At 35.9% G+C, this 24,882-nt stretch overlaps 1 long non-coding RNA gene across 3 annotated transcripts in view; it reads right to left on the bottom strand.

Annotated features, from left to right (window-relative positions):
• The window catches only part of LOC122211886, a 161,731-nt gene that overhangs the window by 114,122 nt on the left and 22,727 nt on the right, over positions 1-24,882 (bottom strand). For all 3 annotated transcript variants that reach the window (XR_006198884.1, XR_006198886.1, XR_006198885.1), the window contains exon 2: positions 13,537-13,610. This is a non-coding gene — a long non-coding RNA (uncharacterized LOC122211886). The remainder of the gene's footprint in view (positions 1-13,536; positions 13,611-24,882) is intronic.

The raw sequence follows: 24,882 nt of genomic DNA, 5'->3' as shown, positions 1-24,882 counted from the left end.
ACAAGTTTTTCTCAACATTTGTTTATACTAAAACATCCTAACATTATTAGCAGATCAGTTCCTGTAATTTCAGATGCTTCTTAAAGAAGAGAATTCATTTAACATCATAAATTTTACTTAAGAGTAGGTTATCAAAGATTAGAATTATTTGAATGAGGTTGTAATTACTGGCTTAAAGTCTTTAATTTCGAAAGAAGAGGCACAAATGATTGGAATATTTCCATAGCTAATTTTTGTATTTTTAACTTTCTTTTCTTTCCCATTAATGGCAATGCTTACATTTTCTTTTTCACTGAACTTGCTGCCTCACCTGTTAGAGCGGCTCACTCTGCCCTACTTCTTCTTCTACAATTAAAATTTGGCCTAAAAATGTCTTGGCTCTTTGTGGGTGTAAAATCAACTCTATTGAAATTTCCTCTTTAATATGAAGTCAATGCAGTTTGGTAGAAAATATCCTAAGGTTTTCTTTGTCTTCACGCTGAGTGGTGGGACACTGTTAGGATGCCTTACCACTCAAGCTTTATTCCACTGTAAAATGAAAATTAAAATCCCATTCCAGAAGTTTACTGTGAGAAACATTAAATATCTATGTCAAGTGTTTTTGTACAATAATCAACATTAGTCTACCAGAGACTCTTATTTGCCATTGTGACACTTGAATGATTTTCCCTATTCAAATAGATAGCAGTTGCTTATTTTAACACTCGGGTAATAATCACTAGGGCTGAGGCACCTGGGTGGCTCAGTTGGTTGAGCATCCTACTCTTGGTGGTGTCGGCTCAGGTCATAATCTCACGGTTCATGAATTCAAGCCCCGCATGGGGCTCTGCATCAGCAGTTTGGAGCCTGCTTGGGATTCTCTCTCTCTCCCTCTCTCTGCTGCTCCCCTGCTCATTCTCTCTCTTAAAAATAAACAAAAATAAATAAATAAACTTTCAAAATAATCACTAAGGTTTACTTTTTTATTTGTAGTATATTTCTTATTTCTATATTTCTTATTTAGAGTATAGAGTATAACTTTAGTTGTACTTTCTTATTTAGAAACGAATGTTGGAGAAGCACACTGATTTTTCAGGATTAAACTCACAGGATCCATATGCCCTAGAGTTTTAAAGTCACAGTCTTTTGGCCATACTGAACCCCAAATATGAAAAATTCGTATTTCAATTATTTAGATCTTTAAAGAGACTTTATGTCAATTCTTGGTATTATTAAATATTAGTAAAAGAAAAGAGCAGACTATCTGAAATGAATTATTCATCTCCATGTTTGTCTTTATGAATAGGTTAAATCTTCATTTTTAACCTTTAAGAGATATTTTTGCGTCTCTTTGTTTAGTATTAAACATCAGTAAAAGGTGTAAAATGTTACACTCCTCGAATTTTAGCATGATTACAGTTTTAAAATGAAAATGCTAATTCTCTAGTCTCCAAATATGATTAAACTGTGAAAACACTTGCTTAACATTATTGTAGTTAGTTACATTCCAAAAGTTAGCTTTAGATATGTTTTTTGCTTCATTCATTATAGTTACTTTAATGAATATTTTGACAAATATATCGTTCCTATGAGACTACTCCAAGCCACAGTATCAACTGACCTAATAGCATTCTGAATTTGTCAGTGAGTTATCACGTATTACTCTAGATCAAGTGAAATCACATTTCTAAGTATCTATTCACTGTTCTTAAACTAATAGGTCATTACTACAATTCTGTTTACTAGTGAACAGGATTTTGTTCCTACTGTTTTGAGTAGAGTCCTGTAATTAATGAGTCTACATAGGCATTAATCATATCCTCTATCAAGTAGCCTAATGACGCTGAGGAGGTTGTATCATTATGGTGTTAAATTATATTTTGCCTGACAGAAGATAAAATTATCTCTCTCTCTCTCTTTTTTAAAGTTTTTTTATTTATCTTGAGAGAGAGAGAGAGAGAGAGAATGAGCTGGGGAGAGACAGAGAGAGCGAGAGAGACAGAATCTCAAGCTGTGCTCAGCACTGTGAGCACAGAGCCTGACACAGGGCTCAGAACCATGAACCATGAGATCATGACATGACCTGAAATCAAGAATCAGGTGCCTTCCTTTTGGGATGAGCATTGGGTGTTGTATGGAAACCAATTTGACAGTAAATTTCATATATTAAAAAAAAAAAAAAAAAAAGAATCAGGTGCCTTGAGGCACCTGAGTGGCTCAGTGAGTTAAGCATCTGGTTTGGGCTCAGGCCATGATCTCATGGTTGCTGAGTTCGAGCCCCATGTTGGGCTCTATGCTGACAGCTCAGAGCCTAGAGCCTGCTTCACATTCTGTGTCTCCCTCTCTCTGCCCCTCCCCTGCTCATGCTCTGTCTCTCTCTCTCTCAAAAATAAATAAACATTAAAAATTTTTTTTAATTCACCAAGAAAAACAAATGAATTAAAATGAAGAGACTTCAGAAGAACGCTATTCAGAAGAGGATGAATATTGCAGATTAAGAGTTCTGGGGGGATAATTATAATTGGAAATTAGCAGTGGTTTGTCTTTGCTTTAAAGACAAAGAAAGAATAGAAAGCCTTCCATTTTAAACTCAAATTAACTATGGAAGGATAGTGGTTATTCTTGATGCCTTCCTTTTGTTACCTTCTACATCAAATATGTAATCCTCACCCACTCTTGTTAATCTTGCCTCCTTTACATCCTTCAAACTCCTAGATAGTCCTCTTCATCAAAACAGGAACAATCCAGTGTCATCTCTCATCTGTATTCATGCATCATCTTCCTAGGGAGATACCTCCCATCTTCATATATGCTCTTTCTTCCCTGGGTTCATCCTCAAAGTTAACTTCTGGAACAAAAAACTCACCTTCTCTCTCCTGACTAAAACTTCAGTGTCTCCTATAATGGTTAATTTATGGGTCAACTTGGCTTGGCTACAGTGCTCAGTTGTTTGATAAAATAATACTCTAGATGTTGCTGTAAAAATATTTTTTAAGTTGTAATTAACATTCAAATCAGTAGATTTTGAGTGAAGCACTTACCTTCTGCAATGTGTGTGGGCTTCATCCAGTTGGTTGAAGGCCTTAAAAGAAAGATTTTGCGAAGAAAAAGGAATTCTCTTCAAGCTTTAAACATAGAGACCTTGCCTGCATGAGTTTTCAGCTTTCTCTTTACCTCTATTTTGATAGATTAGATAGATAGATGGATAAATAGATACATGCATGCATACATACATACATACATATGTACATAGATAATACATTATAGATAGATAGATAGATAGATAGATAATAGAGATAATAGGTATAGAGACATAGATATAAGTATTCATATCTATATTTTCTGTTTCTCTGCAGAATCCTGACTAATACATCAATCTCCCCAACACCTTCTGATAAAGTGTAAGCCTAATACCAGGTGCTCTGTGGCTGCCTTACATGCTCAGCCTCTTCTGTCTCCAATCACTCAACACTCCTGTCATATTTAATTTGCCATATCTTTTTCTCATCTTCTGGGCTACACACATAGTCTTGGTATATTTTGAACTATTTAATACCTGACTACCGTCCTTCAGAGCTCAACCCATACATCATCTTCTTTTCTTCTTCCATCCCCCATGCCTGCAAAACTGGATTGGGAAGTTTCTCCTCCTGGAACATCTTTGGGATACAATTATAATACCACTTGTCACATAGAAATCATGAACTTCATGTCTAGCTCACCACTATAATTTTCTAAAGGGCAAAGCCAACATATTTGTCTATGCATCCACCTAGTCTGTTGTTATTCTAGGCCCACATTAATTGTTAAATGAATCAATCTATAACAAATTCATCAGATCATGTAATTCTACCAGGCAAAGGCTACCAGATAGGCTACTTATTCTCTTTCCTGTTTATTTGATTCATTTAAAAATACATATGCATATATATCTATATCTATATATGTGTATATAGATATAGATATATATAACACATATATTAACTTTTTAAGACTATGTAAGCTGTTATGGAACTAAGAATAGAATGAGAAAGAGGAGTGATATCAAAGTGTTTTATTGGAAACTCTGTGTCAAATGCTCAAACTAGAGAAGCAAATATACTCTAATGATAAGAGTGTTTACTGTATATCAAGCACTGGTCTAAATACTTTATGAACTTTATGAGAACTCTATAAAGAACATAATGTGCTTATCTACAGATAAAATACAGATGGATTCTATCGAAGAACACCAAGACACAGAAAGTTTGAGCAATTTGCCAAAAGTCACATAGATAGAAAAGGACAGAGGTGAAAAGAAGACCCATGAAGTTTAAATCTAGCATCTATATACTTAATCACCCCATAATATCTCAATGTGTGAGGTACCAGATACATATTTGGGGAACAGTAAATATGAGTAAGTAGCTACTCTTCTCTTCCTTCTAGTTTAGCCATTTGTGTAATAGCCATTGTTAAATTTGGCCAATTTAAGTGGTTAAGCAAATATTAGTAATTTGTAATTAATAACTATAAACTTCTGGTTATTCTCTTTCTTATGTTTATTTTCAATATGTACTTGGTCCAGACTTCTGAAATCATGTCAAATATATTTTAGCCAGAGGTAGGTTTTTAAAAAGCAGACAAAGTGAAGAAAAATAAAAACAGGTAAAAATAAACTTTTATCATGACAGTAACTTGGTAAATGTGATAACAGTCTAATTTGGGTGTTAATTGCCAGAAAAGAAGAGGTGATATCGAAAGAAAAAAAAAGGTTCTTACACATTTTGGAATTTGTATTTAATAATGGTTATACTATATGGTTATCTAGTTTCACCTTAGAAATAGAAAGAACATGTTTCTTAGACATTTTTAGCCCTGAGAACAAGCAGATGAAAATCTCTATTTAATGTCAGTAATAATCTGTATACAGTGACTTAAGCATTAGCTTCTATAAGAATCCATTTCCAATTACCAAGTGACAGATATGAGCAATTTGTTTGTAGATTCCTTAAAATGAACAGTCTTAGGGTTGTAGCAGATGTGATTATGAGCTCTCTCTATCATAGACAGAAATACAACCAATAATAACCGTGAAGGGAGTAGCCTTAATCCTTTTTGGCCATATTCTTTGAGGATTAATCTGAGGCACCTTTTATTTATTAAAGAAAATAGCGAATTGAATTGTTTCATTTATACTGTACTGCCAAGTTGGATTCCTAAAATAAAATGTGAATATTTGATTATTATAAAAGCAATATAAGATACTGGCAGGTCTAAGTTTCAAGCCTTAGCAGTGCCCTTTGATGGCTGCCGGTCTTGGCCACACCACTTGACTTAGTGTATCTACCCATCTGATATGAAAACTAAGCAAGACACAGAGAAAAACACTACATTTTTTCTTGCTGTTTCTACTTTTGGTAGCATAACCATTTCTAGGCTATTATTTTTTAATATTGATTGGCAAAAAGAACACACTTTATTCTCAAACTGTGTAACCAGCAGTAGAAATAATGAAGTCAACAGTTTTTGCTTCAGAAAAACTCCATTTTATCCTTACAGTTCTTTATTAAGAGATGATTTCTTGATCTTCATGGTGGGTGTTTTTGTATTTCAGACTATTTCTCTCTCCATTAATGAAAAGCCAGCTTTACCTACGTCCTAAGTGATTAGTCTTTCATTTCCAAGTGACTGAAGAATTTTAACCCCGTTAGTATAAGGAAAGTTTATCCCCTGAAAATCTGTTTATTAAATTTCCTACTTAAATGTTTCAAAATCTTGTCATGGATCAAAAATCAAAGGAGATAGTACAGAAGGAATCATAGTGATGACCTTAAAGTAAACCAGCCAGTTATTTTACCAGCAAAATGGGTTTATTTTGGAATAGCAGAGGAATTACAATTTGGGGCATGCAAACTGTGGTAAACCACAGGCAAGTCCAAAGATACAGAGGAAAAGTCAGCTTTTGTTAGGCTTCAGGAGGAAATTGGGGAGGTGGTGGGGGCTTCATTGAAGTGATGGGGGCTTCTCACTGGCTGCAAGTGGTGGTTAGTGTGTTGTTGCTGGGGTAGGGAGGGATCTTCCCTCTTTTTCTTAAAAGCAGGAGATAAAATTCCAGTGTAAAAAATGATCTTCCTTGTCAAAACAATTCTTGTCTTCTTTCTGCTAGTTATTTAGGTTACAAGCAATGGTATGTGCATGAGAGTGCCCCCTTCAGGGCTTCCAAACTCCATTTTTTTTTAAATTTTTTTTTTAACATTTTTTCATTTTTGAGAGAGAGAGACAGAGCATGAGCAGGAAGGGGCAGAGAGAGGGAGACACAGAATCTGAAGGAGGCTCCAGGCTCCAAGCTGTCAGCACAGAGCCCAACGTGGGGCTTGAATTCCAAACTCCATTTTTAAGGAGGTTTCCTTTACTAATTTTCACAATTAGATTTAAAAAATAACTTTTCTTTGAAAAGAGAACTTTGCTAATTTCTTAAATCTATATTCTAAATGACAAAAGAACCACATGCTAGTTGTAATAATTCTTTAAAAATTATATATATATATATATATATACATATACATATATAAAATTATATATATACTCACATATACATGTATATATGTGTATATATATATACATATATATGTGAATACCACCCCTTTGTAACAAGGTAATCCTTGGTAGTACTTTGTTCACTTTGTTCTATACTTTTCCCATAGTATATTTTTATTGTGGCAGTTTGTGATTGGATGATAATTTCCAGATTACTTGCTAAATTTTCATAGCAGTTAGTGCTTGTAGAATTATTACTTTCAGGATAGTATTTGTGATAGCCAAAATATTTCTCAGATGATAATGTTGTAAGAAGGGTGGTGTTGCTTTTACAAATGCAGGCCAAATGTAGGATAGTTTAGGAAACTATCACCTAATATAAACTTCTTATATTCAAGCTTATTAAGAATGTCCACAATAACACAGATATCCCTCTGTTGCATAAGCCACCTGTGTTACTTCAAACATTTAAAAAGTTGTCAAAATACTTGAAACACAAATTTGCCAGCAGTTTTTTAACTTTCAGTGAAAAGAGGACCGACATTGAAGTTTCACTGGTTGAGTGGCATCCAGTAACACCAACCTCTGATTTGCTGCAATTGCCATCTCAAAAGTTAGTTTCCTGAGAAAGCAATTAAATTTAAAATTTTCCATTCATCTTAAATAAAGAGCTGCTACAACTCACGTCACCTTGTAAATTTTTAAAGAGCTTCCCTTCCTCATCAGCCCCTGTGGCATCCATGGTGGTCAAGTTCAAACAATTCCAGAAGTAGCCTAGGGCACATGCTGCTTACACGTGATCAAAAGAACTGGTCAGAACTAAAGGGAAAAGCTAAAATTCCAAGTCCTTCAACATGAGATTATATCAGCCATTTAGTTTGAATTTCACCCTGTTTCAGTGGCAATCTTATTAAAGTTACTAATATTTCTAAATATATACAAAGCATATTTTATGTTTAATTTTCAGCATTTTCTCCTTGTTTATGATCTGTTTATTTCCATTATTCCTGGATATTTAGGTTCCATAGTTTTATCTTCTCAGATATAATGCTTTGTATGATGGTTTGCAAACCCTGAAACTTTGTTATTGTCTGTCATCAAAGATCTTAGCAAGTTATCAATGATTTTCCCTACTGCAAACTTGGAATTCTCAGCAACATTCAGTGATTCAAGATTATGCCTATTTAAGTGAATATTAGGAAATAACTTCATTAGCCATTCTCCACTAAAAAAAGATATGTTTATTTTTAAAAAATCATATAGCCCAAGAACAACACAGTTTGAAAATAACAGCAAGGACTCAATTACCTGGATGTGATTCCTGATACTCTTGCTTTTAGAGTCATATCAGTGGTGTAAGGAATCAAGTTATCTAGTCAACTAATAAAATGGATATGTTTCTTGGGAAAGGTGGCATATTAATTTGCTAATATTTGGTACCAGTATATTTAGTAATATGTGAACTCAAAGTGACCGATTGGGTCATCTAGATGGTACTGGAAAGTAGCACATACAGCTGAAAAATACTAAACAGGTAAATTTAGATTGTGGCTTTCAGCACTGTGGTAAACTGATTAATGGCCCTGAAGAGACCCACATCCTAATCATCCAAACTGTGAATATTGCCTCATATGGCAAAAGAGACTTCATAATCGTGATTAAAATAAAGATCTGAAGATGAAGAGATTATCTTGGATTATCTTAATGGGCCCTAAGTGAAATCACAAGTGTTTTTATAAAAGGAATTTGGAGGAGACTTGGCACAAAAGAAGCATCCAGTGTGCGGACTAAGGCAAGATGCTAAGATGCTAAAAGTCTGGCTTCAAAAGTTAAGAAAGGGTCCCACAAGTCAACAAATGCAGCTCTAGATGCTAGAAAGTGCAAGGGAATGGATTCTCCCCTAGAGCCTCCAGTGCGATGCTGAGCCTTGGACCAGTGAAACTAATTTCAGACTCCTGATCTTCAGAACTGTAAGAAAATAATGTGTTCTTTAAACAACCAGGGTTGTGGTGGTTTAATTACAGCAGCTACAGAAAACTAATACAAGGACTGATATGCCTTTATTGTTTGGTTTGTTATGTTGCTTGGCATTTAAACTGTGATTTGAATGAAGGCTCAGTAGTGAGGAATCCTTGTTTTTCCATGTATTACACTTAGTAGGTATTCAAGAAGTGTCTATTATATTGATGCTAGCAATAATATTAAAAATAGTGTAAATGGCAAACTGAAAAAGATGGAACAACAATGCCTCACCAGGTTGGGGAACTAATTTAGAGAAACCAGGATCTCATGAAATAGGCATTCTGTTTTATACAAATCTGAAGTGCTACCTTGTGGCAGAGAAGCTTGGGAATCTTGGAAGCTTAGGTGTAAGCCCGGGCCTACACCAATGGGTTAACAAGGCACAAAGAAACACAAAGTCATAAAATGCTCACACTCGAGTTTGGGTAACCAGATTGGCACTTCAAGAATTGGGAGGCACAAAGGTGCCAAGAATAGGGAGGTGCAAAGGCACCCCCAAATAAGGAGGGGGTGCTGAACCCCAAAAAAATAGAGAGAGAGAGAGAGAGAGAGAGAGAGAGAGAGGCAAAGGCCTGAAATAGAATTTGTGCAAAGGTGCCCAATACATAGGAGTAACAAGATTAGATATTCAGGATGAAAGCACCCCAAGTTTAGTACTATAGCAGAAATCTGCTTTCATAGGAGAATAGGGCCAGGGCAGGTAAAAATTGGTGAATTGGACTTTGGAACACTGCACTGTAGGCAAAGCAGCCCAAAGCAGAGATGGTTAACAAAAGAAAAGGTGTCTTGTTAACCCTGAGGTTATTCGCCCTGTCTGTCTCATCCCCTAGGCTGGCAAAGATAAACAGGCACGGCATCTCCTGTCTGCCATCCACCCACCTGCCCGGCACCTGGAATTTGTTTTATATTGACCCAAACCCCAAACACTGTATATCTTCAAAATCCCCTTTCCGTCTCACATCCACAAGTTAATGTTCCTAGTTTCTTTGTCTCTTTGTACATGCCCATCACGTTCGCAAACCTTCTGATCTGAATAAATGCGGAGCTAGGACCCTTATTCGGGGCTCTTGTCTTTTTCCTAGACATTAGCCATCTCTCTTTTTAATCCTGCATCCGCTCTTTGCTAGACAAAAGAGAACTTTAGACTTAGAGTCTACAACACTACGTAATTTGTAATGTTAGAATACAAATTTAATCCCAAACTCATCAGCGAAATAGAGCTAATAGTACCTAATTCACATATGCTATGAAAAAATTAAGGAACACAAAATGGCCTATATAGCCCTAATATTTAATGGATAAAAAATAAATCTTAATTTGTTTCCCTCTTCATGTCTGTAGTCAAATGTCACACTGGCTTCAAATAAACATGGTTGGAAGTGGCAGAGCATTTTAATTTCAGCATTTATAAGTGGATCCAGGCACAATTATTGCTGTAGGCAGGGGTCCAAATGCATATGAGAACAAAGTGGGTAACATGTTATTATAGGACAAAACAGGCACTTCTACCCCAGTTCTAACATTAGATACTCCTAAAAGTTCTCAGTTGTTTATTTATCAAATATACCCATATCTAGGCCATAAGTTGGAACAATATTCACAGGTCCATAGGACCTCAGGAGCAGACATTTACAATGGCAATATTAGTCATCCGAGATGGTGATCATATGGTACCTCTGTACAACGAAACTAAGCCAGCAAGTGATCCAGAAGAATATTTGGAATATTTTCTATGCATTAAATGACAAGTTCCTGGAAAAACCTTGTCGTTCTCTTCTAAAATGGAGGAATAGAATTTTTAAAAAATGAACTCAAGAAAATGCTTTGGACAGTTAATACACTACTGATTTAGCCAGATGATTTTTGAAGCTTTATCACAAATGAGAAGGTCCAGACTTTCAGAGAAATCAAAAGTGAGTTTGGAATATAGTACACATTAGATACTCAGTAAATGAATTTTGATGTAATGAATAAATGAATCTGTGCCAGAAAAATGAGTAAAGATTTCACCTAACATGCCATCAAAATCAAAAATTTTTTTTGAAGGTATAAACAACAAACAAATACCTGTTAGCTTAAAAAATATATAGGCGCGCCTGGGTGGCTTGGTCGGTTAAGCATCCGACTTCGGCTCAGGTCACGATCTCGCGGTCCGTGAGTTCGAGCCCCGCGTCGGGCTCTGTGCCGACAGCTCAGAGCCTGGAGCCTGTTTCAGATTCTGTGTCTCCCTCTCTCTGTGACCCTCCCCCGTTCATGCTCTGTCTCTCTCTGTCTCAAAAATAAATAAACGTTAAAAAAAATTTTTTTTTAAATAAAAAAAAATATATAAAGGATCAGTGATGGGAGCAAGACAGAAAATGCATTAGTTAGGTGTCAATTTCATTATTTATATAAAAAATTGTTGTTGTTTTGGATAAATATATTAATTTCTTAGGGTCATGCTCCTTCTGAAGGTTCTAAGGAAAATTTGTCCTATGACTCTTCCTAGCTTCTGGAAGTTGCTGGCAATTCTTGACACCCCTCACTGCATCCCTTCAACCACTGCCTCTGTTGTCACCTTGCCTATTTCCCTCTGTGTCTGTGTTTTCTGCCCAAATTTTCCTCTTATATAGTCACTTAACTAACCATATCCATATAAGATCACATTCACAGGCTGAGTGCACATGAATATGGTGTGTAGGCACACCAATCAACCCAGTGCCCCAGGTATTTCCTGTAAAGATACAATGGTTCCCAACTAGACACTATTACCAAAGATCCTTTTAGGAGTATTTTGTTGGTGGTGCTGTTTCTTTACAATATAACCTAGGTATGTTCTAAAATTGTTGAAAATGTTTCTCTGTTTCTTATACTTAAATGCTTTCTTCTCTTAATTCAAATAAAGTTTATTTATCAAAAGTAAATTGAAGATCTAGGACTCGTTAATTTTCAAGTTATTAGTTACAAAAGGGTTTTGTATAGTTTTTCTGGACTCTTTATGGTGATGCTGAGACAATAACTAATTTCTTCCCTCTTTTGTAAATGTATAATTTTGTTCAAACTGCAACCTCATTTTCCCCCAAGCCTTTTTAATGCTACAGCATTTTCAAATGATGTATTTTTTTTCTTTTTCATTGATCCATCTCTAAAATTATGGTGCTTTCAGAGCGCTACACACCATGTCTCCTACTTCAGTCCCGCATTTTCTGTGGCTGATAATGGGTGTGCAATTGGAAATGACTTTTTATTTTTTAACATTTGAAGCTATCATCTCTTATTATTGCTTTTTTCTCATTCTATTTCTACAGAGAGGGAGATGAAATGTAGTAACCTTCCAAGCACAAAATTATTTTTACTGATTTTAGTAAAATGTTAGAAGTCATACTTAGAAAAACTCATATTCTGTCTGTGGCATTTTTAATGAAATGTTCAGTAGGAATATATTAAATTCTTTGGAAAAATGTAAAGGCTTTTGAAACTATAAATGATCTTAAACTAAAATTTTAATTCATTACTATTTTATGAAAATAAAAGACATTTTTATTTAGGTATGTTTCCATATATCTAGAAGTTATTTAATTTTTAAAAATTGTCTTATAATAGTTTACATATAAAACCAAATAGGAAGGGAGCTTATTTACAAGTGTTTTAACATGTATGTATATAATAGGATGAATGTATGATCAGATTATATAGTACAACCATATAAAGTAAAAAAAAAAAAAAAAAATGAAATGACTGTTTGAAATCAAGGTTGTTGTTTTTTCTATTCCATCTTGCTAAAATATCTTTAAAGTAGAATTTGTGGTTCACTGAGTTTAAGATACCCTTGATGTTCAAAGTCATCCCAGTCACAGGAAGGGGTTGCTGAGATATCTAAATAGAGCCCTTTGGTTTTTACCATCTCCATGGTTATGTCCCTAGGTCTCCTGGTCCCTGAGTGCTCTGCTGGTATCTGATAATAGAATTTGCAATTAATGAGCACAGATCTGCCCTTTGAGCTCTGGCAGTACTCAACTGGCACTGTGGTTTGAAGTTTGGCTATAACCCTCATTAGGGCTCTGACTCAGAATGTTACAGGTCTATCTGTCCTCTTTCTGTAGTGACCCACTCAGGCACATTTACCAGCCAGAATCTATGGCTCACTACTGAATCACTCCTCAAACAATACATGGATTTCTGTCTGTAGTCCAGAGCATGAAGCTCTCTTGGTAGATAAATTCTAGATCTCTGTCTGCTAACCAGTGTTGGGTCAAAGAGTCACAGAGCCAGGTCAGTTCATGAGGTCTTCTCTTTAAAGAGTTTAAATGGGAAACATCTGCCTTAAGTCTCCTTCATATTTGCCTGTTTATCAAGCCATACGCCAGGCTGTCACGAGGGGGAAATGGAAAATGCTGGAGCCTTAACACCTGTAGTCACACCTCCATTAAAAATGCATGGGGCCCGGAGCGCCTGGGTGGCGCAGTCGGTTAAGCGTCCAACTTCAGCCAGGTCACGATCTCGCGGTCCGCGAGTTCGAGCCCCGCGTCAGGCTCTGGGCTGATGGCTCGGAGCCTGGAGCCTGTTTCCGATTCTGTGTCTCCCTCTCTCTCTGCCCCTCCCCCGTTCATGCTCTGTCTCTCTCTGTCCCAAAAAAAAAAAAAATGCATGGGGCCGGATGTGTTCCAGAATTCAGATTTCAGGGGTTTTAGAAAGGTAATCATGTATTTATACTATATATTTCATTATACTTTCAATGGGATCTAAGGCAATACTCCCAGCAAAACACATTATTTCTGTGTGCTTGTGTGCGTGTATGTTTGTACACACATATACACATTAAAAATAAGTGTGAAAAACAAAGATACAACTTCTCATCAGTTCAAATTACGTTCTGCCCAGGGTTCCTACAGTAGAAATGAGTATGAGTGACCCAGACCACCAGAGTAGGCTTCAGTAGATTGAGAATACCAAGGATATGCCTGCTTCCTGAGAGGCAAAATACATTTAGAAAGCCCCTCTCTCTTCATGACTCCCAACTTCCGTGTATTTACTTACCCAAAAAAGTCCAAAACCGACTTCTTACTGCCTTGAGTCACAAAGTGTCCAGGTTCAAACTTTGATGAGGCAGGCTGCAAAAAACACAACAGGGTGATTAAACATCAGTATTTTAGGGGCACCTGGGTGGCTCAGTCAGTTAAGTGGTACAACTTCAACTCAGGTCATGATCTCACCATTCCTGAGTTTGAGTCATGCAACTGGCTCTGTGCTGACAGCTCAGAGCCTGGAGCTGGCTTCAGATTCTGTGTCTTCCTCTCTCTCTGCCTCTCTTCTTCTCGAGCTCTGTCTGTCTGTCTATCTGTGTCTCTCTCTCTGTCTCTCTTTCTCTCTCAAAAATAAACATTAAAAACTCAGTATTTTAATATTCAAAATTCAATATCTACATTGCAGTAGTAAGGGTGAGGCCATGAGTCATATCCCACTTTCTCTAGCTTCAGAGCCCTGACTCTTGATCACTATTCTGTCTCTCATCCACCTTTTATGTTTACTGTGTGCATGACACCTTTTAAAAACCCTTACAATTATTAAATATTTTAATCTCACAATAGCTTTGGAAAGTACAATTCGGGGGCCACAAAATAGGACATTAACTTGACCAAGTTCATATGGGCAATATTGGAAAGAACCAGAATTTGAAATTCAGGTGACTGACAAGCTCTTTCTACCATCTCTCACAAAAGATTCAAGATTTTTAGATGCAATTCATTTAGAAAGGATTCTACCCAAACAATGACTCATAGATTGAAAACTTTACATTGGCTCTACGCTAAGAAGAAACCACTAATTTGTTATTGTCATTTGTGCTATTTTGTTTTCTCTACACTTTAAGGAAAATGTGTTCTTCAGTGATATCACACAAAGAAGCTCCAGTCTACCTTTCTCACCATGCCATATGATGAGTTTTTTACTGTAACGAGCTCTGAATAAAAAGGAAGTTAATGAAGAACGAACACATTAAGCAAAATGCACCAAGGGCCCAGTGCCAAAGGAAATGAAATAAGATGCTTAGATCTCTTCATTTCAGATGGTCACTGTTGGTTTTTAAGAAACTCTGAAATCTTGGTTGGCCTATACATTGTTAGACACTGTCCAAACATGACCGTGTGTCCCAAAATGGGAACAATACAAGAAAAACTAGAGCTAAATTCTAGCATCAATTTCATTGTTTATTAACTGTGTGCATTTACACAAAATGTTCTTTAAATCTCTAAGATTGATCTAAACATAAATATTTATGAGATGTTTATTAAAATTAAATAATACAGTCAATGATAAATTACACTGCAAAATATAACACATATATATTTAATATATTATATAATTATATAAACATATGTAATATGTTTATATATAAAGATATAGGAAACAAGATACTCACTGTACTAATTACTTAATAACTGCAAAAAGAAAAAAGAACCTCTACAATGGAGAAATCTGGACCATACCACCCTTAAAAATGTTATCACATATTAGCATTACCAATTATGAAACAAAATGAGTTTGTACTAAGAAGGACACAATATCATCTATGCAATGTTCTTGAGGAAAATTATTCTAATTAGGAGGAAACAATCAGACAAATTAAGACAAAGATAATTCTACAAACCAAACTATCCAGGCCTCTTAATATAAAGAAAAGTTTTTTAAAACCTATAAAGTGAATCAATGAGGCTAAAGAGACTTGATAAACATATGTGTGATTTTTGACTGGCTCCTGGATTTAAAAGAGTGAAGACATCATTGGGCCAATAGAAGAAATAGAAATATAGACTGTATGTTAGATGATATTATGATAGAAAATTTAGATTTCTTGAGCCTGATACAAGTAAACTAGTCATGCAGGTGAATACCCTTGTTCTTTGGAGATGCATGATGCAACAGCTGGGTTGAAATGGTTCGGTAAAGGAATCGGGGGTATGTGTGTAAAAGAGAGAGAGAGAAAAGGAGAGATGGAAAGGGAGTAAGAGAGAGAAAAGATAAAAGAGAGAGAAAAAGGCAAATATGGCAAATGGCAACAATTAGTGATTCTAGCTGAAGGAGGAATATATGGGTGTTTATTAACCGATTCTTTTTTTTAAAGACCATATTTTTTTAGAGCACTTATAAGTTCACAGCAAAATTAAACAGAAAGAGTGGAGATTTTCCATGTGCCCATGATTTTCCCCCAACACATGCACAACCTCCTCCATTATCAACCCCCACCAGAGTGGTTCATTTGTTTCAATCAGTGAACCCACACATTGACACATCACACCATTTCAAGTCCATAGTATACATTACCACTCACTCGGTGTTGCACATTCTATGTATAATGGCATGGATCCGTCATTATAGTATCACACAGGTATTTTCAATGCCTTAAAAATCCTTTGTGCTCTGCCTATTCATTCCTCCCCACTCCCTAACTTCTGGCAACCACTGATCTTTTTACTATCTCCATAGATTTGCCTTTTCAGAATGTCATATACCTGGACTTCTAATAGTACGTAGTCTTTTCAGATCAGCTTCTTTCAGTCAATAATAATGAATTTATGTTCCTTCATGTCTTTTTATGGCTTTATAGTTCATTTCTTTTTAGCAGTGAATAATATCCCATTGTCTAGATGGATCACAGTTTATGTATCCATCCACCTAGTGATGGACATCTTGGTTGCAACCAAGTGTCTTCAACTACTCTGGGTAAATACCAAAGAGCACAACTGTTGGATCATAAGAGTATGTTTATTTAATAAGACACTAAATTTTGTTTCATAAGCTTTATAAGGCACTAAAATTTTGCAGAAATTTTTAATTTTAATGATGTTCAGCTTATCAGTTATTTTTTTTTTCATGGATTGTGCCTTTGGTGTTGTATCTAAAAAGTCACTGCTATGTCCAAGGCGATCCAGGTTTTCTCCTATGTTATATTCTAGAAGTTTTGTAGTTTCGCCTTTCATACTTAGGTCTATGACGCACCTTGGGTTAGTTTTGTAAAGACTGTAAGGTCTGTGAGCAGATGCATGTTTTTTTTGTTTGCTTTTGCTCGTTTTTTGCATATGATGCTCAGTTTGTTCTGGTATCATTTGTTAAAAAATATGCTATTATTTTAGGTAGATAAAATTTGTTTCAACTATAAATATAATAGTAAACATTAAATATTTATTTGCATTTTACTTGAGATTTGGTGGAAAGATTTCTGTCAAACAGGAAACATAGATCCTACTCTGCTACTAATGATGTAACTTTGCTGTTTAATGTCCTTTTCAGCTTCTGTATTGGTAATGGGTTAGGTCATCTGCGGAGTATTTTTATCTCTAAAATCATGAAATATTAGATTTTAATTGATTCCTACAAGTTCTAGGAGAAGCATCAACTAAGGGAAACTTAAAGTGTTTAGCATCGTATCTTTGAATAGAAACACGTCTTAGGGAAGGGTAAAGAAGCCCTTGAAATAAAGATGAGTCACTTTCCCTCTACTCCTGCGTTCATCCAGCATTTTCCTGTTGTAATTCAGTTTATTCCCCTTTTATCAATATTCTAATTTAAAAATTATCTGAATGGCAATTTTCATGAAACATTTTTTCAATACAGAGCTGTTTACTTAGCACAAAGATGAAATACAAATCACCAGTGTTTTTACTGCTTACAAGAGAGAAGCTGGACAATTTGATACATCTGTGTAAAGTATTCAGGAAATCAACATAACATTTTGAGGTTCATAAAAATCACTACACCCAACAGACCTTCAAGACACCACATAATAGATTGATTTTTAATGTAGTATAGTGATTAGTCTCAGTGAGTAAAGATTATTGACTATAATTAGTTTTGGTGACTTAGAAAAAATATAATATATGGTGATTGATGATACTCTAGTTATGTATGTGAGAGTCAATAATTAAATTATATTACATTGAAAACATAGAGAAATTTTGTGCTATTTTATTTCTGCATCATATATTTATTGTTCTTATCTCAGAATTCTTCAGTGTTTGGCCACTCTAATTTTATATCCATTGATTTACATAAAAATTTTATGAGCTATTAATTATCTGGAAAATTTCAAACCTGATATGTGATTCTGCTTTACATATACATTTCTTTTTTTTTAATTTTTTGATGTTTATTTTATTTTTGAGAGAGAGAGACAGAGCATGAGCACGGGGACCAGGGGAGGGGGGTGGGGGGAGGCAGAGAGAGAGGGAGACACAATCCGAAGCAGGCTCCAGGCACTGAGCTATCAGCACAGAGCTTGACTCGGGGCTGGAACTCACAAACCATGAGATCATGACCTGAGCTGAAGTTGGACCTCAACCAACTGAGCCACCTACATATATATTTCTGATAGAATATTTCCACATAATTATTCTGATTAAAGGATATTTTAAAAAATATTTCTACTGCAAACAATCTTTTTTTTTTCCTCTGAGACTGTGATTATGTCAGTGATAATTGAGTAAACTAACGATTTAATCGGTCTAATTAATTGCCTTGATTCATGTAATAGAAACCTCTGCCCAATATAGAAAAGCATATAATTTATTGTCTTAGTCAAATATACATTCCAGATGCTGAGATAATAAGCCTAGTGTGTTATATTTCCAAGTTTGTATGTAAACAGTTTTTTATAATCTCCCTTCATTAAATAATCTATACTCAGAATATGATGGTTGAATCTTAGTATTCTAAAATATAGACATGATCCTGTCTCATTTTCAGATTTTTTTCTATGCCTTCCTTTCAATTCTAAGAAAAAAAGTATTACACAAATTTTGCATGACATGATAGCCCTCACTGACCTCACCCCACAGATGTTTCCGTCTAATCCTAGAATACATGTGAAGCTCCCCTCACACTGGATAGTCATTAATCTCCAACCATCTGTACATTCTCATGTTCTCATGCCTTTGCTTATGTTTAGTTTGGTAGTCGTAAGGGTCAATGGAGTCATAAGTGTCCTACTTCACCTTTTCCAAGAAAATGGTAACTATACTTTTCTTCTTTCTTTGAAGAGTGATGTGGACATATGACTTATCTTGTCCAGTTAAACTTGAGCAGAAATCTGTCCATTCCAGGAGGGAGCTGTAAAGAGCTAGTGAATTAATCACTACACCCTCTTTTTCTTCCATGAGGCTCACAGAAGCATGTGTTGAGATCAATCTCCATTAGCCTAGGCTTCCTCATGTCTACCATGGGCAGAGCTTCTGTATCAGTCAGGCTCCCAGCAGAACATAGAACTCAACTCACTTGGTTCAAATGGAGATAATTTAATAAAGGTACAACTTGAAGAAGTGGAGCCAAAGTTAAGGGATATCACAATAAATGTTGAGACCCCCCAAAAGTGAAGGTGAGGAAGAGACCATTCCAGGTAAAGGAAGTAGCATGTGTAAATGCAGGAGCGGGGCTAAGCATGAGTTTTTGAACAACTAAAAGAAACAATATATGGCTCAATTACAGATACTGAGAGGGAGATAATCATGAAACGATAATAAAATGTAATACTAATACTGTGGTAAATTGATGTCTGAATGAAAGACACTGCTGAAAGAACTTTATATGTATTTGCTTATTCAATTTTTAATTTTTTTAATGTTTATTCATTTTTGAGAGACAGATAGAGACAGAGCACGAGTGGGGGAGGGGCAAAGAGACAGGGAGACACAGAATGTGAAGCAGGCTCCAGGCTCTGAGCTGTCAGCACAGAGCCCGACCTGGCGCTTGAACTCACGAACCACAAGATGATGACCTGAGTCGAAGTCAGATGCTTAACCAACTGAGCCACTCAGGTGCCCCTATTTTGAAAACAATGATATCAAGTAGGTACTACTAATGACTTATCTGAGAACTGAGGCACTCAGTTCCTAGCTCCTACAGGTGAAGTGTGAAAGAGGTTAGATTTGAACCCAGGTAGTGTGTCCCCACAGCTCTTGTTTATAACTATGCCAGCCATGCTCAAACCGATTTTCTCTTTCTCCTAAGACAAATAAGAATCCACTGAAGGGTTTTAAAGGGCAAATGGAATAGATGTGATTTCTAAAATGACGATCTTCTTTATAGTGTGGGAAATTGATTGGAGAACAGAAAGTACATATTAGTGAGACTAAGTAGGAGGGACCTTTTTTCATACAGATAAGAGATGGTGTTGTTTAGCTTAGAGTCATAGTGTTATTGATGTAGAAAAATATTGATGAATTTGAGGGATATTTAGGAAGTGAACTTGTAAAATCTCAATTATGTATTGTATATGGGAGGGAGAGGGCGGAAGCATTTAGGACATCTGTCTTATACAGTCAGATTCCACCATGGGGTCATTCATTAAAATGGGAACAGTGAAGGAGAAAAATTGAAAGAGAGATGATGAGTTTGGTTTAGGACTGGCTGACTTTGAGCTGATTTTCATTTATTCATACATAGATACTGATTAAGTAATTGGTATTGATGTCTGAGTCTCACTAGTGCTATGGATTCAGAAACTATTTTCTACAGATGGCATTTAAAGTAATAGTCATGGATCAGATCACCAGGAGAGAGAATGTAGAGTGAATAAAATGTGGTCTAGGACCAGGTCTTAATTGCTCTGACATTTCACAGCTGGAGAGAAGATGTAAGTATTTAGCAAAGAATTAAATCCCTGACAAAGAAAAATATGAGAAAAAGACTATAAATAGTACAAAGAAGAGTAATAAGATAAATGTAACCAGATACTTATAATGGAAAGTAGAACAGAGAGCTGACAGAGAAACAAAGGAAAAAATGAAAAGAGATGCACAGAATTGAAAGTTGTTAATAGTTTGAGCAGTTAGAAAAATAAATTAACTGTTCATGGCATCAGATAGTACCCCAGAAAGCAGCTATGCCAAATTTATTGTTATTAGTATGTAAAATGGAGGTCCAAAGAATTTGAGGGATATGAAATGTGTATCTTTTATACTATGGTATGCTTAGTATCCATCATTATTTTCTCATTTAATTATCTAAAATAGTTAAACTGCTTTATATACTCAAATGAAAAATATATTGTCATTTATTAGGGAAAATTTCCCAACATTTGTAGAGAAGGCAAAGAAGATGTGGTATGTCCTTTCAGTGTTATGCAGGGAAATTGTTTAAAACAATCATGGATAAATTACTTAATTCTCAAGGAGAATATACCTGAGTTAGACTTTGCTCTTTACTATTTGATTAGCACCTGGACACTGTAATGTCACATCTTAGCTTATAGGTTTCTCATCAGTGAAAAAAGGTAACCTCAAATTTCATAGTTTCATTGACCCATAGGACATTAACCAGTGTCATATACAGCCTGGTATTTTTTGTATTTCTTATTTTACTATTTTTAAATGCCTGTAACTGTTCTTCAGATTTCCTTTGAACTAGTTTTAGTATCTCTCTAGTCCCCTCAGTAATGAAATAATTTTTTAGATACATTCATTTTATGTTTATATGAGTAACACATTTTTTTTCCAGTTATAGTTTGGCATAACCAATTGGTTTACTAGATTAAATCACTGTTTTACTGTAGTAAATGGTCCAGTGGTAGCCTGAAAACAACCAGATTATGTGATAAAATATAAAATAGCTTACCTGGATATATTATTCTTTAGCAGTCATATTTTATCATGCATAGTATGGTATCAAAATTGACCTATCTCATTTCTCACTTTCCATCCCAGTTTAGGCTGAGGCTCAAACACAATGGATGCAAACTGTTTCCATATTCCAAATTGAGTTATTAGTCTGCTATCTAAAATGGAATAGAGGGGCGGCTGGGTGGCTCAGTGGGTTAAGCGTCCAGTTCTTGATTCGGACTCAGGTCATGATCTGACAATTTATAAGATTGAGCCCTTTATTTATTTATTTGTTTAATTAATTAATTAATTAACTAACTAAATGGAATAGAAAGCAAGATCTTTTGTTGTTGTTGTTGTTTAATCTTCTTAAGTTTCTTGACTACAAGACTACATAAAGACAATAAAAGTGTCAAAATTTAGAGATTAGAAAAAAGACTTTTAGAGAGAGTTCTTTATGTGCTGTGATTCCCAACCAGAATCCCAAAGGGAAAAGTGGGAGGTACTTCCTTTTTCATATAATGTGAAAAGATAGAGGGTTTATAAAGACCATTCAGATAGCCTAATATGGCTCACCTTGAGCTTGAGAAGTACAGTATATTGTTTTCTGACCCATCTCCTCCTGAAGAACAAAAGCTAGGATCACTAACTGTTATCAGAAGAAAGCAAGGATAGAGAGGTCTTAGCCGAAGTTGGCCACCTGTTGAGTACTGATAATACCTAATTTCTTCACATTGCCACTTGTAAGACCAGAGGCTTCAAATAGACATACATGAACACTAGAAGTGTTCTCTCTGAAAGTCTCCCAACCAGGTGATATGTTGCAATGAAAGCCAGGCTTATACCAAATTCTACCACACTCATAGAAAAAGTCATTTACAAACAGACCCCAGAGAGTCATGTCACCTATTATTGTAGCAGTATTCTGTTCTACATCTAGTAGGTTATCATTTTGTAAGACAGCAGATTCCCTCCATAACATGGCAGTACATTGGACTGAATACAGGCATAGACCAAAACTCCCACTGGGAAGATGTTGGTTAGTTAGTTAGTTAGTTAGTTAGCTAGTTAGCTAGTTAGAGCTCCCTAGAGCTCACAAGTTTACTAGTAAATAAACATATCTCAATCACTACCCATTCAACAAATATACATATATAAATACCTTAATGCTGACTTACAAATCCTCTAATACAGACCGAGATGATGATAGTTCAACGGTTAACTGAAATCAACCTCTGACTTAAAATTCTATGGATTCCTTATTTCTCTCAGTAGAAATAGAAAAAGCTCTTAATTTTCAAAAGCTAACACACTACCCCTAGAGTATTCCAGATTAAAGTATTTCAAGTGTTTACCAAGTACCTACAAATACAAATTACATAAAAATCACACCTGTGATACTGAATTATTTTTAAATAAATAACTCACAATATAAACCAAAGGTCTATAGGTATTCCTGGCAACAGAATGGGCAGGCTATTTGCGTAAGACAAGATGCAAGCAATGGCCCAAAGTAACCAGCCAGAATAGAGTTGCTCTTGGTTCTCCTTAAGGCAACTCCAGGTGAGAAAGTCCCTGTGGGCTCTGATAAACTCACACACCGTGAGTGAAAGTGTTAGCTTTAAATATCTACCAGGCACACACAACATTATTAACCAAGTACCAACTTTCATTCCACACTGCAACACCCAGAGTGGATCACAAACTTCTCTCCTGATAGGGAGGGGTATTTCAACTTAAAATGAAGTTCCTAATGTTTAAATTAATACGCTGGATTGAACAAAATAATTACTGAACGGAGACTGTGTGTGGAAATTGGAAGTTACTGGAGGATTTTTGTTATCTAAAAGTGAGCATGGCAGGCATGGGGTATGCCCTACTTTTGCCCAAGGGAAGCAAAGGCAAAATGAATCTCATGGCAAGGGGTGGGGGTGGTTGGAGATGGACGGGAGGATAAAAATAAGGTTCCTTTATATTTGTACTCAATTAGTCCCATTCTTTCAATATGATTCCTGTTCCAAATTTCTCACAGACAAATAGCACGAGTACCTCAGGAACCTAGTTAAATGCTCAAGCTCCACATGACGCTACCATAAAAAGTCCCTTGTAGCTTCCCTTTCAGCATCCTCGAGCCTTTTAATTGGACCGTGAAAAAATTCATATGGGCCACAATTAACAGAGAAGTTTCAGATACCTTGTGATCCCATCCTATCACATGAAGGGCTCAGGAGAAAGGATTGCCTTAAATACAAGTTATCCTGGGCAGAGCTCTGGCAAGAGCAGAGCTGGTGCCCTGCACCCAGGAGGCAAAGGGCGGTGGCAGCGGCGACCTGCCTCTGGTGGGAAACAAGCTGTGATGAGAAAGCACTGCCTAGACCTAAGAGTGGTCTTATTGGTCATGCTAGAAAATAGTAATTGTATTTACATCCCAGTTGTTACCAGAAGTTTTGGAGGGAGTTTCCTCCCAGGTAGAGTTCCTCATGAGGAAAGGTAATGACCGTCCTAGCGTCTCCCTCAGTTGAAAGGATCCCACATCATTATGGACCTTAGTCATGTAGGTCACATATTTGATTTGCCCTTCAGTCCATAAAGAGTCAGCTGCACATGGATATCTTGGGCTCGTGTTTTTTCTTTAGTCATCTTTACTCCCTCCTGCCATGTCGCCAAGAGCATGACTTGGTTTTAGCAGTATGCTGCCAGGGTAGAGCCATGGAGAACTTAATCCCTGGCTCGATTCTGGGCAGAATAGAAAGCACATTCAAAACCTCCATAGGAATAAATGCTTCATTCAGATTATTCAGAATGGAGCATCTTCAAAACAAACATTTACTTTAGTACTTCACCTTTCACAGCATAACTACTGAGTTAAGTTCTTTTCCAGTAAGAGCAAGAAAAAGAAAGAAAGATAAAGTAAGTTAGGGAAACTGAAGACACCCAGCTGCTCCATATGTTTCAGGACACTTTACCTGCAGTTGTTCAGAATTTCAGAGTTTAAATGATGTATCAGCTGATTGGCTAAATAATGTCAGTCAATATGCCTTCCACTAGCTGTCTATTACATGTAGGTTTTCTCTGGGTTAGAGTTCTTCTGTAACAGTCTCTAAGTGACTTTGGCCTAAAAGAACATATTTTAGAAAAAATGTAACTGAAGAAAGGATTGCAGATTAGGCAGAAGTTTGACTATTATTATTTATATATATTATTAATTACCTTTTCTGCTTGCAACAGCTCTAAACTTTCACTACTTAGCATTAGTAGGTTCTTGTATATTTCTCCAAGAAATTATCAAATGTGCCAATTAATTTATAGAAAATTTTGTCAACTAATTTTATTATAAAATAAGTTATTTATAAAATATTGCACTAGATGAATGATCCTTGATAAATTAAAATTTGTTTTTGCTGTCCTCAGTGATACTTTTGTTCACATACATAAAACTAACCAGGGTGACCTAATTCTGCCATGGAACTAAGAACCATCACTGCATTTTAGAGGCGGAATGGGTGGTTCTGAGGAATCACAGCTGACCAGCTGAACCAGGTGTTCACACTACTTCCCAAGAGCTGAAGAATTGTGTATCACAGGTAACATGTCAGAGCTGTCCAATGCCAAGCTGACATAAACCAATGTTTATTGACATAAACCAACGTCATCACTGACATCATTTCCGTACAAGACCCCCACTCCTCTCTATAAATTAATTGAAGTCCCACTGTAGTTTCTCACTTTGATATGGGTTCTTAATCTATGATGAATCCAGAACTCTACAATCAGTACAAAAGCATATTTTGGGTTG

Source organism: Panthera leo, chromosome F3, assembly GCF_018350215.1.
Source record: "Panthera leo isolate Ple1 chromosome F3, P.leo_Ple1_pat1.1, whole genome shotgun sequence".
In the NCBI taxonomy this organism is placed as follows: Eukaryota; Metazoa; Chordata; class Mammalia; order Carnivora; family Felidae; genus Panthera; species Panthera leo.
This window is presented reverse-complemented; position numbering and strand designations above follow the sequence as displayed.